Source organism: Centruroides sculpturatus, unplaced genomic scaffold (assembly GCF_000671375.1).
Source record: "Centruroides sculpturatus isolate CEXI.00-Female unplaced genomic scaffold, Cexi_2.0 scaffold173, whole genome shotgun sequence".
Classification (NCBI taxonomy): Eukaryota; Metazoa; Arthropoda; class Arachnida; order Scorpiones; family Buthidae; genus Centruroides; species Centruroides sculpturatus.
Genome location: NW_019384380.1, coordinates 648811 through 661936, shown reverse-complemented (window position 1 = coordinate 661936; position 13126 = coordinate 648811). Strand labels below are relative to the sequence as shown.

Below are 13126 nucleotides of genomic sequence, written 5' to 3'. Positions count from 1 at the left end.
AAATTATTAAATAAATGCATGCAAATGTGGTGTTATTATGTATTCGGGGTCGTGACATAAATATGTATGAATTATTATGAATTATAAAGGTTGAAATTAAGAAAAAATTGCGTTTTTTTATCGAGGAAAGTTTGATTGCTCGATATATATATATACATGTATTGAAGTGATTTCTCCCAAGTTGTAGAAACTTTTGTTGAATGTGAAGTTTTATTTATTCCTCGAAAGGTAATTTCACATTCAAGAGGAGAACCTACAACTGATTTCATCAATATTCTCTCTCGGAAGCGAGTTTATACGGTGAATTATAATTATTTTCTTACGTTTTTTTTTACATTTCTATATGTAAAAGGATACAATATTAAGCGAGATAAAGGTATAATATAGTGACAAAAGTAAAATTTTCGCTGTTAAGTGGGTTTCTATTTTCATTATTGTTAAAAATTTTAACGATGTTTTTACTTATTTCCTCCTCTTTTTCATGGTTTTCTTAGCGCTTCATTTTATTAAAAGGAAAGCTATTTTTGTTTCTTTTCTCTGGGGCAATTTCCCTTTCCACACGCAACAATGACAAAATTCACATAAATAACGCTTTCTCCAACGACTTACTTTAAAAGTAATCTCTGTTCACGCTGTTATCATCACACTTTTAACACAGAATTTCTCTTCTGGTGCCAAGACTTTACGTTCAATTTTTAATAATTTCAGAAAATTTCCTTTGAAGAGTGATTAAATTATCACGAAAAAGCCAGCCCGACAGACTTTTCTAATCTAATTTGCAGTGTTTTTTTTTTTTTTTAGAACAAATTGTGGAAGTATTTATAAATCACAAAACCCCCTTTTTTTTACTCTATTTTCTCTTTTATAAATCTGTATAAACGAGGGTGTATTATAACTCACGAGCTATACTTCTTAGCTTTTAAGGTCCATTACGATTTTCTAACATACATCATATAAATATTACTGGAATTTATGGACTAAACTATAATACTGTAACGTTATATGGCCATTCTTCTTGTATAAATTGTGTTATAGAAGCTTTTTCCGGTTCCAATCTCTTCAAACATGTAAAGTCTGAAGAGGTCTGTGGGTGGCACAGATTTTGTTCACCCACTTTGTGGTTTAATAACTCCTATACTTTTTGACGAGCATTTCTGAAATTTTGCAGGGTAGTTGGTGTGTTGGGGAGATTGATGCTATTAAATTTTGGAGGTTAAAGGTCGAAGAGGCGGAGAGCTAGATGGGGTGATGTGTCACATATCAAGTGGGATCGTACTTAGTTTAGATGTTACTCGTTATTAGCATTTACCTTTTTTTTTTTTTTAATTTCTGCCTTCAAAATTAAGCTCTTTGCGATTTTATAACTATTAATAATATCAGTATCTCATAACAGATGGCGCCATATACGATTTTAACTTTTTTGCCAGGAAAGTTAAGCAACTCGTTGCTTGATTTTTTTTAAACATTTATTATTGATTTTTATTGTGGATTAAAGCATTAAAGTTGATAAATTTTGCGATTTTCGTCTTCTATTCAAGGAATTTTTCAAGTAATATCGATCAGTCCTTTGTAGTTTATACTCTGACATATTCAGATATTAGAATAATGTGATAAAAGTGATAGAAAATAGACTCATCTGCCATAAAATGTCTTCAGAAGAGGGTAAAAGGGTTCAATCTTGAGTTAGAAAATTATAGCTGTAGTAATTAATATAAATTTACCTTCATAATTTACTTAGAAGGACAAAATCTTACAAGTATACACTACAACTTTTATTATAATTTATATGATATTTAACAGGCGCCTACGAGATGTTTTGATATAATCCATACGATCTATAATCCCATAATAGCATTTTTATGTTGTCTAAAATCCAAGTAGTGCTGAAAGAATTTGCCACATCACAACCGTAGAAATATATCTTCGGTAATTTAATATATATTGTCCTGTTCATATGGTGAATTCAATATATTGTATTTTTTATTAATTTTTGGATATGAAAAATTACTTTAACGCTTGTTATATATATAACAGAGGGAAAGTATGGCGATCGGTCAAAAATATGACCCTTAAATTTTTACATTTCTACACTCGGGACCTTGAAATGGGAGGGGTTATGTATGTGGGGGGAAAACTTAATAACTCCTGAGCCTTTTGTCGAAAAAGACTGAAATCTTGCCGGGAGGTTTGTGTATTAGAGGGCTCGACAGCGTTAAATTTTGGTGGTTAAAGGTCGAGGGGTTGGGGAGAGAGAAAGGGTTACGTGTCGTATCTCGAATGGAGTAGGAGTTAATCATATTATAATTACATAAAAGCCTTTACAGAAGATAATATAAAGTTTTCTTTAACAGTTCATTGAATTTTCTATTTTAATCGGAGATTTTAAGATGAGAACTTGAAAAGAAGAATGATAAAAGTGATATATGATACTCTATACTGGATGAGATGTTTTATTATTATTATTATTATTATTATTATTATTTCTTTTATAACTTTTTAATTAATTTTATGCTTGAGTTATGAATAGAGTCGAATTTCATAATTATTTTTAGATGCAGTCACCGGTATTATTTATATAAGGGAGGTATGGACAAGAATGAACTGAACATTATTATTATTGACTGTTCGCTATTAATGCGAAATGGTTGATTCAATGTATTAAATATAATCATTATTTTCTAAATTTTGGTTATGAAAATTGGCGACAATACAAAGTTGATATGCTGTTAAATATTTCTTAAAATTAACCCGAGTATTGTCGTCTTCTTGTTGGAGAATGGCAAGTTTCTTGCCAAAGGATTGAATGATTTCTGATGAAGAATAGCACATTCATTGAGGAAAAATCGCGAGTTTCTTGTGAAAACTCGAAGTAAAACACGTCTAAATAGTAACTTAATCTATTTAAATATTGAATTTCAACGTTTCAAAAGTGTAGAAGATTCAAACGAAAAATATTTAATTCATTTGTTAAGATTATCGGTTTTTTTTAGCCTAAATGAATATAAATTTGGATTTTAAAAATAATAATAATAAGCTCTGGACTAAGCTCTTAATGTTTGTTTGTTTATGAAGTTAAGAAGAGTGAAAGTATCGTTTGGAAAACAAAAGAATGGAAGAAAGAATGGATTAGGCTTTTAAGAATATGAAAGGTAGAAAATGTATGAGCTTTGTTTAATGAAAATAGGAGAAGGAACTTATACCATTACTGATTTATTGGCCTCTAATATTGATCAAACTAAATGCAATAGTCGAATAGAAGGAAGAAAAAATGATGTAACCTCTTAACTAAAAAGTTATAAATGGTTGTATCCAGATCATCAATCAAATTAAATATAATTATTTGAGGAAATTATAGGAGTGGTCTGTTTTCTTATAATTAATACTTTAAATTCTTTAAGTGAAAAGAATTTCGTTGTGTTATTTCGTTAAAAAAACACTGTCGATACTTCAAATAATGATAATTATTATTAACACATTTAAAGTCTGTTGAAAGTGTTATCAGAGGCAGGCGTGTAATTAAATTTAACGTTTACTTAAATGTAAATTGTGTGTTTTTTTTATAAGGTAGAAGGCAAAAAATGAGATGGGAATTGTGGAAAATCGTTATTTACAATATTTTCTTTTTTTTAGATTGCAGTTGAGTGATTGTTTTAATGGAAAATTGATAATATCTTCCACGTTTGTTCTGACGAAAAGGGCAAGATATGTGATTAAAAGTAAACAAAATTATTTAGAAAAAAAATATCCTATTTACTATCATCTTGATGTAATTTAGTTATGAAAAATGTTTCTTTTTTTTTGTTTTGAATGAAATTATATGATTTAATCAGTTCTTTCTTGCAGAAAATTGATTTTTCTCTGTCCTTTCTGAATTCTTTTATTCTGTTTTGGCAATTTTTGTGACATTTTCTTTTAATATAAAGCTTTGCCAAACTTCATTATTATCCCAATATCTCCAGATTTATCTGTTGATAATCCTATTTGTTGTCAGAGTATTATTGATATTTAGTTGCTTATGTTATCTCTTCTTTACTTCCTATAATTGTGATGAAAATATTATGCTTTGTTCCTTCTTTCTTTATACCAAACTATGAAACAGTTGTGGATATACAACTGTTGACTATTATTCAATATGTTTAATTAATTAATACAATGTGTTTGTGTGTCTATCTGCTTGAGTGTTTGCATTTGTTTATTTGTTTCTGTCTTTATTTCTATTGTCTATTTGTAATGTGTGCATTCTTTCATACAGGATTCACAGTGATTCAAACAACAGAAAAATCATTTTAATTACAAAATTTAAATTATTTTTCTTTCTTGTCTGACTTGTTATATAATTAATTAATATTCTGCTAAATGACAAAGTTTTAAATGCGAAAACGTGTACGTTGGACGTTCAGCGCCACTTTCCTGTAAGCCTAGAAGTTTGACAATGGTGTTTGGATAGTCAGTGGAATCATGCTTGACATTCCAAACACCATTGTCAAACTTCTAGGCTTACAGGAAACTGTCGCTGAACATCTGACGTACAATATAAATATTCAAAAAATTTATATTTATTCGGTTAATAATTATAGTAATTTAGCTCAAAATTGTAACAAATGAATAGTGATAATATCCAAATGTTCTACTGGGATTTCTTTTGAAAAAGTTTCTTTTGTTGAATTAAAAAAGATGGAAGAAAGACACTTTCGATGGTTTCTGTTTAAAAAAACAAAAAAGAATGTAAATTGATTTCGTCGAAAGCTATTGCAAATTTAGGAAACATTATTTTTTTGCATGTAGATCATGAATTATTTATTCTCGTTTCAAATTATGTATGAGTTACGACATTAGCGCAGCATATAGACATTTTTCTTTCATTAATGTTGGTATGACATGCAATATTTTGCTTTTTTTCGTTCATTTTTTAATAGTATTTATACCGAATAATGCCTGTTATTTTTAGTAGCTTTACATTCGAGCTATATTTGTAAATATTTACGAGAAAGTTCACATTGTTTATTTTAAATTAAATTTTTCGGTACTCCATGTATTGCATATATTACTCTCCGATTATTTAATCTGTGCTTAAATTTTTATTAATTCATCCAGGATTATTAAAAGATATATAAAAGGAGGTTTAATAATGTAAAAACAGTTATAAAGTATAAAATAAAAATTTGCTTTGGAGATTTTTCTGCATTTTGTTTACATTTACTCCAGTTTTGACCTTAACTAAAAAAATATTTTTAATTCTTAGATTCCTAACCGATTTTTCTTTTCTTCTCTTTTGAATGAACCATGTAAATGAAAACTGCACTTTTACATTTAATGAAAATTTTTAATTAAAAAAAATACATTGTCACTTTAATGAGAAAAGGGAATGTTTTTGACTTCAAATATTGTCTTTTTTTTATATTTCTTTTGTAATTAAACCAAAAAAATAATTGAAATATTTCATTAATATGTTTATTTTGAAGAATTTTGTTTTTTAGAATAAAAATTGAATTTAAAAAATCGTTACAAAATATACAAATTATTAAAAAATTATTTGTAAAATACTTAAAATATAATATCCAAGTGTTACTATATTATTACTACAAGATATATTAGCTATACTATACTAAGTACACAGCAGTATACTTAAACACACACACATATACATATATATATGTACTTACACATGTGTAAGAGACTATTGTTAAGTACTTATAAATGTAAATGAAGATTAAATTTGAGAATAATTATTAATTTTATAACAAAAAGTACTGTACAATTACTGTTATACTTACTATGCAAGCTATGCTAACTATACAAGTATGTATAGTTATGTATATGTATACTTGCATGCATTCTACATACATGTATTAACACTATGTGCATAGTAGTATACATAGAAGCATACTATACTTGTATACTGTTTTTACAGTATAAATTAAAAGAATTTTCGAATTTAATGTTACGTTATATATATTTTACTTACCTATGTTGTATTTTATGTATATGCATGCGTAAAGTTATCAAGAGAAGGGTACTGGGAAATTATTTCCAGTGCCCAAATAAAACTGTGGGGTCCTTGTGGTCACTATTAATTAGTGTTACTTTTACTAACAAAAACAAATAAAATCTTTATGACTGCTTTTTATTAATAAAGAAATATTCTATGTGTTTCATTTGTTAAAATAATGACAAAAGGGACTTTCTCTATCCCTCGGCTTTGAGATAAGGGTCTTTGATGGTCCTGTATTCAAGTAATTGTGTGATTAAGTTTACTGTATAATGTAGAATTAGTAGTACTTGTAGAGTTTACATTACTATATACATACTTATGCTTAAATGTATTTATATAAAAAGAATTTCATATTTAGTTTTATAAAAAAAAGAAATCCAGTTTTTATGGTGAGAAAAATTTAACTAGTGAGTTTTTTAGTAACATAAGCTTGGCGATGCAGTAAAAAGCATGAAATTTTCAATGAAGCATAGCTATTTTATTTTTATACAAATAAATAATAAAAGATTAATTACATTAGTTTAATAAACACTGGCAAATTTAAATATGTACTTATTTTTGTGATAAATTGATCACACACACATTACATTTTATTTCAAAATACTCATTGAGATGCTTACAAGCATGAAGTTTTCTATACATTATATAAAACTGCCATAAATATTAATGGGTAGGCAAATTACATTTATAAACCGGAAAAAATAATTGCAAAATTACCATCAAATTAATTTTAAATTAAAATATCTCTCTTCGCCCGCCAACGCCGACAAAAGTAGCTCCGTCTCCATTTGCATGAAAATTAGCGAAATTATGCCTTAATGAATGAGTGGTAATCTGATATATTATTCTCTTACATTAGTGAATAATTAATTCTTCTGTAGAGGACAGTAATTAAATAACAAATCTAGCATTAGTCCAATACAAAGAATAGAACACCAAATTTCCCAATTAGAAAAGTTGTATAAACTTTCTCTATTTTTCTTTTATTTATTTTAAATAGTGTACAGATCTGATTTAAATTCATTAATTTTGGAAGATGTAATTTCAAAATATTTACTTGTCATTTTTTTTTTTTTTTTTTTTTTTTTTTTCCTTAATTATTCATTTAGGACTTAGAAAACAATGTAAATAAATTGGAATTTTCCTAGTCAAAAATCAAAATTAATGAAGACATAACGCTTCATTCCAGTAATATTATGTCTGGCGATTTACTTAATAATAAATTTATATATATTTTAATATTAAGACGGGTCATAAAATATTCAACTTTACAATCGAATTTTTATTTACAGAAATCAAATATTAATGCGAATTCCTCGTCTATTATTAATATTCCAATTCTGTTTATAGCTTATTGAAATTGTATTTTTCTTTTCTTTTTTTTTTATTTTATTTAAATTATTAAAATTTTTATGGAAGAAATCAAAATTGATTTCGATTTACTTATTTTGAATACATAAATTTTTAACCGTGATTGAAAATACTTCATAAAGGTTAACTTTACACATACACATCTAAACAGTGTGGCCCAAAAATTAGTTAACCAATATGTATTTTAAGGGAGACTAAATTTGATTGGAAGTATCATGATGATGACTGTGGTTTTGATAAAGCAACTGTATATCTTGGTTAACTGATTTTTGGGTCATTCTGTCTGTCTGTGATGTGTGTATGTGTATACATACACCACACACACAGTGACCCAAAAGTCAGTTCACTAAGATGATATATAATAATAATAATAATAATAATAATATTCTCTTAACTACTTAAAACTATTTTATAACCTGTGTATTCAATTATCACAGATCTTAACAGTTATAAAGCAGATTCTATTTTAAAAGTATCAAGGAATTTATTAATATCGCCCAAAAGTCGGTTAACCGAGACCAATGCCTTTGCACTTATCTGGGTTAACCGACTTTTGGGCCACTCTGCACGCATTATTTAGCTTAATGTATTTTTTGTTTTGGTTTTTTTTTGTCATTTATAAGAATGTTTAAATGTAAACATTTAATATTTTTGTTGTTTAAAAAAATCGTTCTGTAACTTAATATCCTTAACAATTGAATATATAATAGCAGAATTATAAGGAGATTGGAATTATTATTTTATTATGATTATGATTTAATTCAACAACAAGAGATTTCTTCTTACGTATTCAATCTTTAATAATCGAGTAATTTCTGTACCGAAAGCCATTTTCTTTTCTTACTGGGAGAAATATAATCACGTCCGTTTGTATGTCTGTCTACCTTTCATAAAACATTATTATTTTTTTAAAAAGCAGAATTGCTCTTTTATTCATTTTGTACACGCAAATAGAATAAGATTGTAAAGTAAGGGGAATTTTTCAGTACACGTTCGAATGTTTAACTACGTGAATTCTTTCCGAAAGTCGTGAGATGCGTGACAAACTATCGATTTTGGAATTTTACTTTATCCTATCGATTAACAATTTCCGAGCCTTTTTCGAGGTTAGGAATAATTGAAACAGTTTATTCTATTCTCCCACATTGTGACGTAACAAAAAACTCGTGGGGGTGGAAGTAAAAAAAGTCAGCAGACGTGATGACGATGACGATGCCCGGTTGATAAGTTGTTCCCGGAGTTTGTTAATTGTCATTGGCTTAGTTTTTCCGATTCCGGGATGGTAACCGATGTTACTATAGTAACAGATGACATCTGTCATATCTACATTTGTCGCTTAGCAACCGTTACGTGTTCCGTCCGAGATGAATTACACGAGATTTCTTCTGTCCGTTTTTTTCTGAATGAAGTCGACTCGTCCGTCTTCAATCTTTTCGAGTTTATCGATTCGAATCGCGACTGTCACGGATTGTTGATATCAAAAACTGAATTTCTTTTTATTTTATTTTTTTTTTTTTTTTAGTGTTCTTTTACCGAACTAGTTCCGACTTTTGTCTTCCATTCTGTGAGCTTCTGTTTAAAAAAATTCACATTTCTTATTGATATTTTTATTTATTTTTTTGGAACTGTTAAAGTCATTGTCACCTCTTTTATTGTAGGGATCTATGTTTCCTGATGGAGACTCTCAGAAATGACTGTCTCGTGTGGGAAAAAGTAACTGTTGTTAGGGATAAATAACTTTTAGTGTGAAATTTCGATTGTAAATTAACGATAATTTTTGAGCGCGTTTTTCATTATTTTGAAGTTAAAAAGTGCCAAAAAGTGGGCGATTTGCTCTCTGTTTTAAGGCTGAAAAACATCAACAGGAGCGACTTGCTCTCTGTTTTAAGGCTGAAAAACATGAACAGGAGCTATTTTCTCTATATTTTAAGGTTAAAACATCAACAGGAGCGATTTGCGCTTTGTTTTAAGGCTAAAAATCGCCCTACGAGCTATTCGCTTCTTTGTTTTAAAGCTAAAAAACACTAAAGGAGACACTTTTTTTAAGGCTATAAAATACAAAAAGGGAGCGATTTGCTATCTTTTTTAAGGGTCCAAAAAAAGATATTCCGTATTTTAAGGCTAAGTACAAAAGGAATGGCGTCCACAATAATGCTGCGAAACACTCGTTAAGACCGTACATGAACTCTTCCATCCTATTAAGTTACATTAAAAAAAAAAAAGACTAACGAACGAAATGTTTTATAGAATATCGGAATATTCAATATTTCGAGATAAATATAGAGTATGTATTTTAACATTATCATAAAACGATGATTGCCGTATTTTTTTGTCGAAGAAAAAGTATCCTAATGATGTGAAAGACAACATGTGGCTTTCCATTATAAAAGCTTAACAGGCGATTTGCTTCACTTTCATTTAATATAGATGAACTGTTATTAACAGCAAGCTTTTATCTGTTAAAGATTAATACCGGAAGCGATATTGATATTAAGCTCTTGATAAAATCTTCCCCCCCTGTTTAATATTTTATAAATGCCATGCACTGATTGTTAGCCGGTAACTAATTATTTTATGAATATATTTTTCAAATTATTAAAATTATTCTAAAGTATTGTAATACTTAACTGAAGACTTTTATAAACACATTCAGACCTCGATTTAGCGCCATCCGAAGTTCGGGCGTGGCGGTAAACCGAAGTACCCGAAACGATAAGAATAAATAATATACGCAGTAACGAGGTCTGCACCCGAATTTCAACCGGGGTGTTCGAAAGTCACATGATGCAAAATGGAACATTCGGTAATTAACAGCTACCGAAGTGTTCTCTGTTTAATTCAGTTGGGATCGGCGAGCGTTATATCGAGGTTTGACTTTATTTCTGTTACGATCTTTACCCGTTTGATAGAATCTAAACTGTGTTACATTTACTCATCTAAGTGGCCATTTTTGTTACGTTGCAGCGTTACACCACGCGCTGTAACATCTCTTGGCGTGTAATCAATAAAAACGTGACACTGCTGCCATTTTGTATAAGAGAATTGACTTTATATTTCAATAAATTTGTTACACATTACAGAGCATCCGCATGAAATAACATGAATACTGCAATTTTTCACGTGCCATTGACTGTAAATAGGTTCTGTTTAGAACGTTTAACATACTATTTTTATCTTTAATATTTTAAATATAAATAAAATCGATGCAAACGTATAGAGTTTATTTTTCTTTTAGGCAGTCAGTACTTTGTGCCCAAGTTTTTATACACAACACTCATGAAAAATTCTAGAAAACTGTTTCATAAGCAGATTTTTCTTTATAAAATGAGATTCAAAGTTTCTTTCGACTGTTTATTAACTAACTTATGTACACGTATATTAAGAACGAATACACAGTTAAAACCTCGTTATAGTGTTACTCTCGTAAACTGGATCTTCTCTATATTAAAAAGAGAATACTTCGGATCTGTCTATTGTTGTAAGTGAGATTTTTACCACCGAACTTCTAGATCTCATTACTACATATAAATTTTTTCCTGTGGTATTCTTCAGTATTGTGCCATACTCGGTTTAGTGCCAGTTCACTAAACCGAGCGATAAATAGCTAAATTTGTCATAGATAAATGTGACGATAAATTCGTATATGTTTTTATTATTATTTATGAAACATTTATTCCCTAAAGGGCCTTGTTTTAAGTCTACATCTCTACACAGGATGACTCAAAAGTGTTTTATATATAGGCCTATATATATAGACAAAGGAATTCACTTTATTATATAGTAATTTATAAGTCGTAGGAATATGGAATACACCGAATTGAGTTTACATGTGTCGCATGCGTCACTCACTCTCGTGACAGGTGCATGTTGACACATTCGATGTTACGCGATGGATGTTGCATCACAATTGCAGCTTCAGGTGTCTGTTTTGTATGGAAACGTCTCGAATCACCCTGAATTAGATTTCCTGCTAGATGAACTAATTAAAATATACTAGATACGAGTTTTTACTACACAAAAACGGTAATTTTGTAAGTGTTTCATTATTTACTAGTGAATCATTCAGCATGTTTAGTTATCTAGAATTTCGGGTTTTCTTTTTTACGTGTGTTTATACAAGGACCTCATTAAATGTTAAGTCTGCACGAATGTATGTTTACTATTTCCTGATCTTCCTTAACGACGATAGTAATGTTTTGTACCACTGCCGAACGGTACACGAATACTACAGTCGTACTGTGTACCGTACAGTACGTGTTGTATTCGCACCTGTTCAGTGCCGACAGACCTTTACCTGTATTTATCTTGGTGTTAATTGAGAATAAGCTGATTCGATTCAAAATAAATTACACTCTTTTATAATGTATCTTAATTAATTTAATAGGGTAAAATTTACGTACGTTAACACAAAAGTTTCCCTCCTGTCTGTCATTTAAATATTATAAAATCGCCTGAAAAACTGGTAAGAAGTGAAAAATTTAAACAGGAAATTTCCATTTAAAATACTTTCTATTGATTACTTGAGGCTAAAAATAAAAAAGTAAAAATCAAAAGTTGTTTTTCAAATCAGAAATTTCCTTTAATAGATTACTCTTGCTGTTTCTCTGTTTACAGTTTATATACTGTATACTTAAGTTATATAAATAATTTTATCTTTGTTTAATAATTTAAGCTGTTTTTATGCACTAAATCGATTTTATTCTAATTATGTTTACGTTATACAGTGGAAATTCCATTAATCTGGATGATAATAGGGAATAAGAGACCTGCCCGGATAATCGAAAACGGCCATTGATAGTATAAACACTATTACATAAGTACTGTTTCTGTACGAAAGCAGAACTGAAATTTGCTTTGTTTCCATCTGAAATTGGTATCTAAATCTAAAGTGATGTACAGTAAAACCTGTGTAAACCGGACTCACACGGTACCCGTTTTGAACCGGTTTTACTGTACTTCAAACAATACAGGGAAGATCCGTTTACGAATAGAAGTAAACATTGGCGCCTTGCGGGGTGGAATATTGACTGTATATTTTCCTTATCGTACATACGCAATTCCAATTTTTTATAAGATCTTGAAAGGCAAAAATTACGGTAATGGAAGTTTCTATTGCTTATATATTTAAAATTATACGCAGCGTAACCTGCCTAAACGAAAAAAAAACTTCGAAATCGAGCGATTGTTTTACATTAAGGAAAAATATTCGGTGGCGTGCGAATCCGGCTTACACAGGTTTTACTGTATCTAAAATAATTACCGTTTCGTAAAAATTACTCATGATGTTAGGCATTTTTTTCCTTTGTTTTTTGGCTGTTTTCCTTTGTGATAGATTCTTCCGGCGAACAAAACAAGGAAGCCATTTTTTTATTTATTTTTCTGACCCATTATCTTATCTATTTTCTTTCCTACTTTCTTATAAAACGCTTCGATACTTCTCTATAATTGGTTTTATATCTAAAGAGTAGCCGTATTTATCTGTATTATCAGTAAGGTGATGTACAGTATAGTATTTAAATTGCATTATATTTCATTTAGTGTATAAAATACAAGGCATAAGTATGGTACGTGTGTCGTGTCGTTAATGGCGGAAAGAAACTAGATCTATGATTAAATGGCGGTCAAACTTTCTCCAAATATTCTATCGATCTCTAATTACGAGGCAATTAATATGAAACTAAGGGCAATTCATTTAGAAATCATTAATTATTTACCGTAATTTATGTAAGTTAAAGTAATTACATTCATCTAAATACGAGGTAA

General features: G+C 29.2%; 1 protein-coding gene across 2 annotated transcripts in view; it reads left to right on the top strand.

Annotated features, from left to right (window-relative positions):
- Positions 1–13126, top strand: part of LOC111617876 (protein-tyrosine sulfotransferase 2-like) — a 40956-nt gene that overhangs the window by 9596 nt on the left and 18234 nt on the right. Inside the window, exon 1 of one of the 2 annotated variants that reach the window (XM_023359214.1) lies at positions 11241–11394. The exons of the other annotated variant lie outside the window; for it this stretch is intronic. The gene's annotated coding sequence lies outside the window, so the exon portion shown is untranslated. Of the gene's footprint in view, positions 1–11240; positions 11395–13126 lie in introns of those variants that run through there. 2 annotated transcript variants of the gene reach the window in all.